This window comes from Schistocerca serialis, chromosome 3 (genome assembly GCF_023864345.2).
Source record: "Schistocerca serialis cubense isolate TAMUIC-IGC-003099 chromosome 3, iqSchSeri2.2, whole genome shotgun sequence".
NCBI lineage: Eukaryota > Metazoa > Arthropoda > Insecta > Orthoptera > Acrididae > Schistocerca > Schistocerca serialis.
The window spans coordinates 499609307-499623660 of record NC_064640.1 but is presented as its reverse complement, the minus strand read 5'-3'; positions in this window follow the sequence as shown (position 1 = coordinate 499623660).

Genomic DNA, 14354 nt, shown 5'->3' with positions numbered 1-14354 from the left:
TAATCAAACACTATGGATGTGTTTTTCCTACTTACATTTACAGCTAGCTGCTCTTCATCACACCAACTAGAAATTTTGTCTCAGTCATCTTGTCTCCTCCTACTATCAATCAATAATGACACCACCCCATACACCACAGATCATCAACAGACAGCTTACCCGGTCCACCAGATCATTTACATACATAAAAAGTAATAGTGGTACTATCACACTTCTCTGGGGCCCTCCTGACAATAATGTTGTCTGTGATGAACACTCACCATCAAGGACAACATACTGGGTTCTGTTACTCAAGTAGTCTTTGGACCACTCACATACCTGGGAACCTATTCTGTATATTTGTAACTTCATTAACAATCGACAGTATGGCACTGTGTCATATGCTTTATGCCAATCTGGGAACATGAAACCTACCTTTTGCCCTTCATCTATGATTACAGGATCTCATACACAAAAAGGGCAAGCTGAGCTTTCCATCAGAGATGTTTTTTAAAACCATGCTGATCTGTGTGATGAAGCTTTTTCCTCTTTCTTAGGAATTCCTTACACTAGTTGACATGAGCTCATTTTTGAGCTTTGTTCAAAGTGTACAGGATGCATCAGGAAGAGAGCTGTGTCACAGTTGAATGTTGACTAATTAACTGTACTTTAACAGTCGACATGGTTGAGTGAGCCTCTAGCTCACAGTCAACATGCTGACCATTTTCAGTTATGTTGTGCACAGCATCAATGTGTTTTTGAAACAAAGCTGATTCTGCCTGATATCCATGAAATTCACCTCTGCTGGAAGCATGACCATGATAAACTACTGCAAAACAATTGCAGACAGTCTTTACTGAAGGTCATTCTTGGTCCAAGTTGTCTAAGAAGACCTTTATCAAAATCATAAGAATCTTCTAACAGAAACCTTCATGAGAAAATCCGAAGTTTTACAACACTGCTCTTTGTAAACAAACTACGCTGACTGCTAACAGTATCAAATGAAAATTCGGTCAAGAAAACATGATAAATCATGAGGCAGGTGATAAAAATGAAGCAGAGGAATTGGTTGCATCTTTAAGAAATGTTGCTGCATTAACAGAATCCAGAGCTGCAACTACTAAAAAGCAGTTTTCTCACTAAAATATGAATGAACAGATTGGTGGGGAAAGGGACCACCTAAGGGTAGACTTCTTCTACGTTTCAGGGAAGGTTTCAGCAGCTCAGTAACTACTGTGACGTGTCCATTGTTTTTTTTGATAGCAAAAACCTGGCAATAAAAAAAATATAATTTCAACAGAGGATATAGAAATCTTGCCAAAGCTTTGAGAGATCCTAAAATGTATTCAGGAGACGTAAATTCACAGGATCTTGTAACTGTTGTCACCTATGCTTTCACAAACTGCAAACGCATATTTTAAAGTACTTCAGTACATCTTTGGAATGAACTTGCAATACGTTTCCGAAAATGCAGCAACTGCGTTAAGAATATTTGTGTGCATGCCAGTGTCTTTAGCTTCTACAGAACGTAGCTTTTACATGTTAAAGATCATTAAAAACTATCTCAGATCTTCAATGAGCAACAAGTGGCTATGAGGTCTTGTCACAATAACAGTGGAAAGGCAGACTGCACATTCGCTCGACATGGAGAACATGGTGAAGGTCTTCGTTGCTCAAAAAAGCGAGAAAAGTGATTTAGGTGAGTAATTTTTAAAAGAATGTTTTTATGATGTAGGAGGCTTTTCCCCATTTTATTTAGCGTTAGACAGGATCTATGAAATTACATACCTGATTTTTCATGGTTATAGCGGTGCATGTAAAAGTTATTACTACCAAATAAGCCAGGTTCATCCCGCAGCTATTGTGAACTATTCCTAAGGTGTGGTCATCAGTGACATAGGATCATGAAAAGAAAATTTAAGAATGCATACAAATACAAGGTCTGTGAGAAAAGTATTCGACCTTTTGTTGGGGGAAAAAAACTTGTTACCTGGAGTGACTGACGCCTTATCACCCTCGAAGTAATTCTCTTGAGACTCCACACACTTCTCCCAGTGGTGCTGCCATTGTTGGAAGCATTCCAAAAAAGCTTCTTTCAGAATGGAGTTTAGCTTAGCTGTCGTTGCTACCACAATGTCCTTTCTTGCCTGACACTGCATTCCATTCAATGGCCTCTTGAGTCTGAGGAGCAGCAAAAAGTCCCAGGGGACCATATCAGGAGAGTAAGAAGTCTGTTGAAGCACACAAAGTTGGTTTTTCGCAAAAACTTCTAAATTAAGTGTGAGAATGTGCTGGAGAATTGCCATGATGGAAGCGCCAATTTTCTGCTGACCCCAAGTCCAGTCTCCAGCGCAGCACGGCATCACGTAGGTGATGAAGGACATCCCTGCAGTACTCTTTGGTGATTGTTTAACACTGTGGTGTGTAGACGTAGTGTACCAAAATGTGGAAGTCAAAGAAAGCAGTCAGAATCACTTTGACATTGCTGCACACTTGGCGGGCCTTCTGTAGTCTTGTCAAAGAGGAATGCTTCTACTGTAACTACTGGGATTTTGTTTCGAGGTCGTACTTATACGCCCAGGACTTGTTACCAGCGATTATGATGTTCACAATGGCGTTGTCACTGTTTGTGGAGTCCAGTATGTCCTGTGAGAGTTCACCACAAAGTTGCTTTTGCTCTGCCGTCAGCAGCTTCGGCACTAATTTCGCTGACACTCCCTTCATGGCTAAATCTTTGGTCACAATGGAATGTGACGTAAAAGTTCTGATGCCCATCTCTTCTGCAATTTCTCTGATAGCCAGATGACAGACCCGCAACACTACAGTGTTCACTTTCGCAACGACCTGGTCATTTCGGCATGCTGATGGCTGACTGGAGCATGGCTTGCTCTCCACCGATGTACAGCCGTCTTTAAACCGGTTGTACCACTTATTAACCTGTGTGACACCCATAGCGTCACCACCGACATCTGTCTGGATCTTCCGAATTGCTTACACCTGGATGTCGCCCAATTTATGGCGAAATATTATGCAGCAATGAAAAACCGATGCGAGAATTACACACTGTCTCACTAAACTGCTGAATATCAGCAACTGACGCTGTGGACAGGTGGGAAAAAATACCGGCATGTACATGAAGTTTCAATGTCGACTCACGCAAGCGCACTAGATTCAAATCAATCAGGAGTTCGGAAAAAAAAACCATCGTTACTTTTCTAACAGACCTCGTATAGTTGATTTCTATGACAGCTCTCATCAGCTGCTTGTCTTGAATATAATAACACACAATGTGCAAAACCCATGTTGAGCCAGCCACTATCGCTTCTTAAAAATTAAAAATGCCTATGGAACACTCAGTAGTTACAGCCGCAGCAGTATCTGTAATAATCGGTGATTCGCTCAATTTATATGAAATGCGGGAAGTAAGTTTTTTAGTATATTTCAGAATTGCAATATACTTGCTTGCTGTTAAATTTGTGAGTTAAAGAAAAACATTATATCAGGCATTATGATTCTGGAAATTATTTTAGAGGATTATTTTGCAAGTGACTTTGTAACAATGAAGTTCTACTTTGTACCATCATGTAACACAGAGGGAAATTTTCTAAACGTGAAAAGTATTTGACAGATGTAAGGTTGGGTCTTCTGAACGATTTGGAAAAATATTCACTAATTTACTATAATAGCCAACTAAAATCAGTTTACAGTTGATTTGGTATTATTATTGTGTTAGAAATGCCTGATAAATTTTTAGATTCTTGTGCTATTTGGTGTTGGTTTTTGGTGCAGGTTCATTCATTTTATGTACATATTAGTGTATTTTTGGTGTATATTTTCCTTGTTTTAGTGTACCTTTCAGGTAGTTTTGTGCCAACTGTAATGCATAAGTGCTTACATTTAACACGGCAAAGCCAGTTGGCGACCTAGCTGAGGCAGCAGCACCATCTGTTTACATTTAAAAGAAAAGATGAATGGAGATACAGCGAAATCTACAATATCCAGTATTCTTACAACTCGAGGTTAACACGCTACACTCTATGTAGAAAATAACTGAATGCGTTTTTTACCAACAAATACTTACTTACCCACAACTTCGCATGGGTTAACAACGCGAAGTCACGTTTGAGCTACTACGTAATGAACTCCTGGCCTGTTTGTGCATAGATGCAAAGAATCGTCAATCTGTGAATTTCATCGAAATGGTTTGAGCTACACACACACCTACACACACACACACACACACACACACACACACACACACACACACACACATTCATAGAAATCATATATAATGACGAAAACTATACAAATTGTAAACAAAATTATGTTGCAGATTAGATTTCGCAGGGGGCCGCAAAATTTTTTTAATCGGCCCTGTCCTCAACCACACTAGCAACAAACATCTGTATGCTCTTTGCATCGCCTGTTAACGCCAAAGTTGGAACAAAAACTTCTCGTTGTGTATTTACACTTTATATTATGCTATATCCAGAGTAGAGGATTAATTAATGATATGTGTGCTGTTCAATTTATAGTCGATGATATGAAAAGATGAAGACAAAAATGTGGTTCTTGTGTTGGACTAAAACGGAAAACATACCGTACTATAACAGTCATGGCTACGGCTGTCTTGTATATAAAGGTTTGGACTGTATGGCTCTTTAGCAATGAAGGAGGGAATGTGCAACTAAGGCTGCAGACACAGTGGCACCGATATCAGGGGATTCCGCCGACGACCGATATCGGCCGAAGACAGCCGATCTTTTCAAATCAGCATGCCACCATGTACGTGGTCACACAGTAGCCAATCTTATTGTCCGGACGTAGAAACTTCGGACGAAAGTCGGTGAAATTCATGTCAGTAGTTTGTGGTCTTCGGTCAAATCGCCCGACGTTCTTAAACACAAAGTATGGACTGTGAGAAGCTGACAAGTTTATTCCAAGAAAACTGTGGCATTCAGAGGGTAAAAAATATTGTAATCGGGATATAGTTCGGAATCTGTGGAATAAAGCTGCAGGTTTGTTAGAAACCAGAAGTAGTTTTTATCAAAACTTTAGGTGTAAATTATAATCTCAACAAACAATTAGTTCAAGTGAGCAGGGTACCGTATCTTACGCTTAAGCTGCTTTCATACTGGCGATTTCGTCGCCGCAATTCAGCCGCGCGATTCAATCGCTGCAATACGAGACTATCGCGCGGCTGAACCGTGCGACTGAATTGTCAGGCACGCTGCTCAACCCCCCCCCCCCCCCCCCCTGCAGAAGCTCTGTGGCGGGAGCTGTCTCTGTACTTGTGCCAGCCAATTCCGACATGGATTCTGATGAGGAAGTGTTGCTTTTTGCTCTGTTGTTGAAAAGGAAATAAAGATGCCGCTGACGTCAACGAAAATACTGGATTCATCCTCCACTGAATACTCGGGAGAAACATGGACATTTGTTCACAATTTATTATGAATTATGAGAAAACCCTGCAAAATTCATGAACTATTTCAGAATGTCTGTGACATATTTTCAAGAATTATGTACTATGCTGAGGCCAAATCTCACAAAGCAAAATACGCAAATGAGGAACAGTATTTCACCAGAGGAAAGACTAATGATTATTTTAAGGTAAATAAAATGCTTACTTTACATATACCTTTATTTTTAAAGTAGGTTTAACAGTAATTTGCTCCAATGTGTAATATTAAAATACAATAAGCCAAAACTGTGATATTTCGCTACCCAGAGAATAAATCAGTGACCACTTGTGCATCAGATGATACAGGTAGAAGTGTGCTATCACGATTTGATGTACATGGGCTTGGAGTAGATGCAGGTACAGTTATGGGTGAATTTGAGTATACAGGCATTGGTATTTGTGAAATGAACTGAATGTTATAGTTGTCTAGTGAACTGTAAGACCAGCTGTGCTTTCTCAAAACTGATATTATTTCAAATTTAGCATCCATTTGCAAATGTTGTGGCACAGATTTCAAATCATCTAATAATGATAGGAGAAAATGTTTGTCAGGGTCATCTGCTTCGGCCATTGATGCGTTTTTTTTCCCTTGATGTTTGCTGCAAGTACTGGAAATAATTTCTCCTCATCTGTCATCTTTTGTCTCTTATGGGAATTGGAGGCAACTCCATCCTGTACATCAGAATTATTTGCCTCATCAGTATGTGCATCAGCTTCTTCCAACTCTGGTGGTTTAGTGGCAGTTACAGGTGACAGGAAATATAAATATTTTTTGTGGGTTTCTGCAAGAGAACCACTTTTTGAGGCTTTTCTCTTGTTGAGTTCTCTTGTGCAACAGTCACGAATGCTCTTCCACTTCATATGTAACTGTGTTGCTGCAAAAAAACAAAACTCTCTTATTTCAGGTACCTAGCTACAGGCTGTACGTTTACAGAGCTACATTATTCCTTCAAATTTGGCATTTCAAGTATATCAAAAATCGTGCGAGACACTTGTCAGGAGATATGGGATATCTACAAAGAATATGCATGACACCTGCATCATAAGAAGGTTGGATTAATATAGCAGAAAAATTTAAAGTGTATGCTGACTTTCCGAACTGTCTTGGTGCAATTGATGGAAAGCATGTAAGAATGTTTAAACCTGAGCACAGTGGCTCATTATACCATAACTACAAACGCTTTTTCTCAATAGTGTTACTAGCAGTTTGTGACACTGATTATTGCTTTACATTCATAGACGTAGGTTCATATGGCAAAAGTGGGGAGTTACAAATTTACAAAAATAGTGAGCTTTACAAAAGAATGAAAGACAATAATTTAAATTTGCCAGATCCTCGACCTTTGATTGACCCAGGTGAGCCTCTTACATTCTGCTTTATTGGAGATGAAGCATTTGCACTTGAAGAAAACGTGCAACGTCCGTACAGTGGAAAAAATTTGACAGAGAAAAGAAAGATTTATAATTACAGGTTATTGAGGGTGCGACGTTACATTAAGCGCACTTTTGGAATCCTATCCAACAAATGGCGAATTTTTCATCGCCCTTTAAATGTGAATGAGGACTTCTGTGCAGATATAATTAAAGCATGTTGCGATCTGCGCAACTTCGTTCGCAAAACAGATGGGTTCAAACTGGATGAAACTTTAGAAACAATTGGGTTGCACAATGTACAGAGCAGCAATCCTGTAAGAAGCCACTATGCTGCGAGTGTACAAGACAAATTAGATGATTATTTTATCAGTAAGATATAAAATGTATTCTAATTTTTATAAAAAACAGTCTAAAGTGCAAACGTTTAAATTTATTAGCATCTAGTTTCAATCCATACGTGGATCATCTTCAGGCAATACCACAGTTGGCGTGGAGCAGAGCGGGTGCTACGGATGCCTCCAGGTGCTGTTACTCCTTATGAAAATTGAAACAAAGTTTGCGCTCTAGACTGCTTCTTATAAAAATTGTAAGAGGAAAAGAGCACTGTTTACCCAAAATGTTCCCAAAAGTATAAGATGTATTCCAATGAGAAAAAAACGGAATAATACATACCACTTTCGTTTTTCTCCGATACTGTTTTATTATCGAAGTCAGGAACAAATTTCTTACACATTTCCTCCCAAGCATTACCTTTTTCGATCTCATTACTGTAATCCTTGTTTCTTGAATCCCAAATTTCCAGGGCAACTTTCTACTTCAGTGATGAAAAGTTCCACATCGAAAGTCATTTTTGTAGCAAAAATAGCACAGTAGCACGAAAGGTAACAATCACACAGGCGAGGCAAGGCGAGGTGTCAGCTGTTTACCCCGTCCACTGCTGCCTAGCCTTGCTGTCAGGTCGCCGAGTGTGAAAGGGTCAAACGCGGCTGAATCGCAGCGACCAGTCGCTTGGAACGGCAGGCGCACAGCGGGTGCGCGACCAAATCGCCAGTGTGAAAGGCCTTATGGGAACTGCTTCTTAAAGGACAGACGCGACTCCGCCTAGTGTGCAACTTGCGCGACCAAATCGCCAGTGTATAAGGAGCCTTATAGTTACTGTAGTGGATCTTCCTTGGGTTGTAATAGGTGGCTATCAGCTGCCTGCAAATTGTTAAACTGCTTCCGACGTTTTTATGCCAGTAGGGTGGTGACGGTTATATGAAATGGTTTGCAGATGAGGTGTTTGTTTTTCCACCATTCAGTGCTTTAGGTGTTCAGAGTACCTCATTCTAAACTTTATGCTTGTCTTTCACACGTTTTTGAATGGCACTCATTGAAGGTTATTTGAGGTGTGTCTGCACAACTTAAAATAAACACAGCAAAACAGAGTGTCTATAATCTTGCTTTTCAAGGTGGTCATAAATCATTTCGAGTATGTAACAGAACGTTTCTCCCTTAATTTCATATACTATATTCGAAAAACCTGTCTGGTTATTTCGATAACTGAAGACAGACTGTACAGTACTTGCACGTTATTTTCGAGGCAGTTATAGCTTAGTCAGATGCATTCGGCGTCTTTGTAATAGCAGAAGTCATAACATAGCACTCATCTCCGAGCACAGACAGGTCATCGTATTAATTCCGACCTAGATTAAAATCTAACCTAATTCATAGGTTCTAACCTAACCCACCAAAAACTGATGAAGGGAATCAGACATACTGTGACCAACCTGTCGGCCGATGTTATGGGACGACCTCTGGCGATGGTGTCTGGCCACTGCTACCGTTGCCACTGTGAACGCAGGCTAAGATTCATTCAAAAGTATGACAAAAGTGGGAGGAATAAGGAGATATCAGAAGGATAAATAAACGAGTCTATGCTAATGTCATATCTGTGTCCTATGTTTTTCTTTGTGGGCTGAACTATCCTAAGACATAATGTCAAAAAAAACTCTATGGGCAAGTCGAGTGTGAAGAAACAGAATGTGCCGATCAGCCTATGCCAAAGCACGTGGAAGAATTTACAGCAACCGTGAATAATATCTATATAACTACCAAAGATTGCTTAATATCATGGGATGTGAATTCAGCACCCAATTAAAGCACTTATTGGGAATGACATTTACCTATGTTCCAGCCTAGGAGTAAATAGCAGAAACTATAGACATTTTGTCTAGAAAGAAAAAGTTAAGTTGGATGAGCATAAATTCCATCAACAGTATCCAAATTTTGCGAAATTAACGAAAAAAACTGACTCTGCTTTTAATAATCTTTTGACACATGAAAACTTGACAGATTATTTCAAATCACACTACAATGACGGATTTTATTGGGAACTTCTGATTTTGGCAAAAAATTGCTTTACTATTCCAGACCATGACACCAATGTTGAAAGCACGTTTTCTTTCGTAAACGCCAAATGGACGAAGGAACGCTATAAATTGCAAACCGACATAATCGACGTAATTGCAAATATGATTTTATTTTTGTGAAATTTAAAATCACCCTGTCAAGAGCTTCTCGAAATGAAATCCAAGAAAAATAAGATTCTTCATAAAGTAGTTTTAACTGAGAAGCATTACTATTGGTACTTAACAAAAGATTATTATTCTTTGATAAATCTAACTAAAATGACAAGAGTTACGAATGTCCTTTTGTTTTACGTCACAGAAGAGTAATTGACTGTTTATTTTGTTTAATGAAGAACTTTCAGTTTATTTTGATATAAGATTATCTTAGAAAGTAGACTGAGCTGTTAAGAAGTCTGAGCACTTAACTGTTATTTTAATTTCCAAATTATATGTCTGTTTATTGAATGATTTTTTAGTTTAAGTACATTTAAGGCTGATCTAGCAAAAACTGACTTATTAATTATTAATAAACGACACAAAATCTCCAGCTGACTATTTTTATTTGAAATCAGTGTTCCGACTTTTAGGGCAAACTGTCTGACTAAATATAACGCTGAGTCCGGCTTTACTGTTTTTGACCTGGCAGCCCTAGACGTGGCAGGAATAATACTGTACACAGCGCATGCTGAGGGTAGGCACTAGGATGTCACCCACTGATTTTAAAATTCCAACGAATCTGATAGACCCCCAGGAAAGCACTACCTGTGAATCAGTTATCTATTGTTATTTTTCGGTTTTTGGCAATGAAAGTTTCCTTTTAGTTCCTTGCTTACAAATTCCATATTTCATAGCCAGCCACACTGCTGGAAAAAAATAGTACGCCGTTTTAAAGGTTTCCTATCCACTAAAGACGTATTTTTGTAACAGTGCATATGGAGTATATGAAATTGAGGTCCAAGTATCGACTCATGCTGAAACAGCAACATTATTACGCAGTGCAACCTCCATGGGCAGCAATGCAGACGCTGAGTCTGGCATCCAGTCGATCGTACAGATGGCGAATACTGTCATGGGATATGTTATTCCATGCCTGCTCGAGCATTTCTCGTAGTTCTGTAAGAGTTGTCAGTTGACGTGTTTCACAGGTCACTTGTAGGCACACCATATCGCACAAGTGCTTGAATGGAAATAAGTCCAGAGACCATTTTGGCAAGGGAAGTTGCTACACGTCTTGCAGAGCAAGTTGAGTTTCATGAGCAATGTGTGGACAATCATTATCCTGTTGGAACCCCACATCACTCTCCTGTCACAAGAATGGCAAAATAACGGTCTAACCACATTAGGCATGTACCGAGCGCTGGTTAGCGTACCGTCCAGAAACACCAAAAGTGAACGAGGGTTGCTGCTTATTGCACTCCAGACCATAAGACTTGGGGTAGGGATAGCGTGTCTTGGACAAATGTACTCTACGAGACAGTGCTCAATAGGTCTACAGTGTATGTGCAGGCAACCACCACTTGCGTGCAGGAAGAATATGCTTTCATGGGTGACGACCAAACCACACACGACGATGCTGAGGCATGAGTGGAAGACAGGCTGGACGTGCTAATAACTGGCTTGCAACAGTTCGTGTTGGCACATCTGAACTCACACGTCCTCTTATCTGTGCTGTGGTAACTGTACGATCTGCCACTGCTGCCCTTACAATACGACGATTCTGAGATGCGTCTGCACTATGTGGATGCCCAGAACCTCGTTTACAGGTGTGAGAATATTCACGTGACCACTGATACCAACATCGTTGTACAACTGATGCAGCACGTCCCACTTTTGTGGCAATTCTCTGAAAAGAACATCCTGCCACTCGCAACGCCACAATTTAATCAGTTTAAAACTTAGTCAGTAGGTTCTTGGAAGCATGAGTGTGCCTCCATGGCATGGTTGCCTGCTTGCTTCACCCGTTTACACCATACTGAGTCTTCTGGCTGCTATTAAAGGGTATACACAAGTGGCGGTCTGGTAGCTTTGCTACTATGCTATCTGTTAGCGGACGACTTTGAAACCATTATCAGTATATATATATTATCTCCCAAGTGGAATATGCCATCAACGAATCAAAATCGACGACGCCTTTCCAGGTGTACCAATTTTTATTCCTTGAAGTGTATATCTCAAACAGTTACTGCATTCTGTAAAGTTTTGGTTGAACGTTTTTGCAGAGGCAACCGAGTTGTAGAAATAAGAATGTGTAATTTTCTTGCTTATGTTGTGTGTGTTATTTACTGTCCTGATATGTAGAACCAGATGTAATACCTGTGTGTATTTTGTGTTATCTGAATTGGTTTACAAAACATACTGTTGTGCAAAGCCAACTGTAATATTCTTATACTATACTGTTAATAATAAGCAATGTGACAAACAGAAATACAGTTACCTATCTGGACAGTAAAACCACAAAAACAAGTATAATGACCGTTGTGTTAACCTAAGGAATAAGCATCAGACTTTAACTCGTTTCTTCAAATAAGTCATTAGTTCAGAGGTATGGCAAATAACAGTAGTTAGACTACTATTCTGCATCGATAACAATATATGTGGTTGATGGTACACTATTATTCGCCAGTATAATCAGGCACACGTCATGAAGCTGAGTAGGACAGCAGAAAAGATTGCAACTCCCTATTTACCTAACAGACTTCACTTTAGATTTAGATAAAAGATGGTTCAGCAATACAAGAAAAGTTTAGCCACTCGAAACAAAACAACAGCACCCAATTGCTTAAGCAAACAGACTGATTTCATGAAAGCAAAAGTAAATTAGGACAGGCAAAGGGGGGGGGGGGAGGGTCTCTACATCAACATATTTGGTTCTCAACATTTCATTGATTCACTATAAACTGTTTAACGTTACTATTTATCACCATTAATCATCAACTTAGTATTTCCTTTCATTAATACGTAATGTGAAAGCAGCAAACAATTTATCCAATGTGGTCTCTGAACCTGGCATAACCTTACATAATCATTTTAACACAGAAAATAATAGCAATGTTAATTATGAAATTCTCAGTTATTCTTTGCATCAATTATTTCACTGATTAATCACTGATTTGCCAACAATATATTAAAGATTTCACTGTCTTGGCTGAATACAGCTCACTCGGAATTTTCATGTACCAGGTTAGGATCCTGCTTGGTTTGTGAGCAGGATAAATTATCAGGTGGACACAATTCTTAATTTTGATGATGGTTATTATTCTTAAAGCACATTTCAATTTCCTGGCACACACTTATTTCCTCTTCATAGCGTTGATCTATCTTATAATCAACAGCCCGTTTTTCTTCCCATACCAGGCCGTGATAAACTGCAGTTTCCAACCGAGGCAAGATGCAACAATATGACGAACTTCACACTATGCTGGCACTGTACGTGCTGCCTCTAAGATCACTGGCCACCGACTCACTTTGTTTGCCCCCGCCAAAGCGCGCCAACGTTTCTGCTCCCACCTTTTCCTACACTTACACAGCTTTCCGTTCCTGACGGAACTACTCCATCTTTTAGATTACACATATCTCCTACAGCCCTAAGTGAGTGCCAGTAACTATTACATACATAATTACATTATAGCACCTTTTTACATTTAATAATTATAGCAAAGAGATATCTTTACAATATTTAAAAGTAAATATTACACCATTTTTCTTAATATGTACATTGACTTTAATCTTATCAAAGAGTTTCAGTATCGATTTCGATTCAAACAAGATGTCTCTACTTCTGCTTTAACAGTTTCAACAAAATATTTACAATTTAAAAAAAAATATGATTAATAATATCACAAGCGCAGTATACTTTCTTGTGTTTGAATACTTATTATAACAAAATATATACAGTCATAACTTTTTCATTATCGACATATAACACCTCTTCTACAACAGGGTCATAATCGGTAATAACGAATATGATGGGAATCTGCAAATGTTGTCGATTCCCCAGCTATATCAATGCTCACGAATTCCTCAGCTCTGTTAAATAAATTCAGCTGCGTTGAAAAACTATCTGATACAATTCGTCTGGGTGTTAGCAGAGGCATCAGTTTCTTTTTCCATGCCACTGCTGCTACTTTTACGCGGAGGAGCGGTTTTCTGGATGTATCCTTGTGCTGTGCATTAAGATAAAATATGTACGATCTAGACATGACAAAAGATATTTAAACTTATCACACAGAATGATGAAAGCATTATTAAATGTATTCTGCTACAAGAAGTGGTGAAGTAAGTTGTAAGAACATTAACACTTGTAACACTTGGCATTAGCAGTAACAGTCCCAAAACATTTTCTTTGAATGCATTCTTGCAAAAATGTTTCAAACAATGTGTACTTAATTGCGAATTTAGCGCAATAAAGTTATCACTGACTTTGAGATATGACAATTTCCTGGAGCATCCTACAGCATGGACCCTGTTGGTCCAACTTTCATATTTGAAGAAAGCAACGACAATGAAGACGTGAGATTGTTGCATACTCCATACTTATGAGTGAAAGTAATGCAACAAAGGGGGTGGCACTACACTCTCCATTGTTGCCAGATGTATCCAACATGGCGGCGACAACGTCATCCTAGATGGCAGCCTGTAGACTTGGCAACCGCACATGACGTCATCCAAGATGGAAGCCATTACGTCAGCTGATGACGCAAGTAACGTTATCCAAGATGGCGGGGAAGTGCCACGCCCCGCGGTCACGCCCCCCTGGCAGGATGTTCACATTCCATCAGGATAATGCAAGACGCTTACACTAATCTAAGAAAATGGCTCGAAAATAGCTCACTTGGGCTACCTCCACTAACGTAAGTCACCTGACTGCAACCTTTTCCTAGGAACTGGCGGGAAGTCCTAATTCCACCAGGAAAATGCAACACACCTCTAGTAACCTAACAAAATTGCCGGAAAATAGGTCACTTCATCCACCCCCACTAACGTAAGTCATCTGACTGCAACCTCGTGATAGTGATTAGCGGGAAAATGACTGGGCTGCTGGAGAGAACAAGGATTGTACTTTACTTATTTTGGAAAAATTTATTTAAGGGATGGATTTTGAGAGATACTATGTTTATTACACTGATATAAACCACACGCTCTGGTATGCC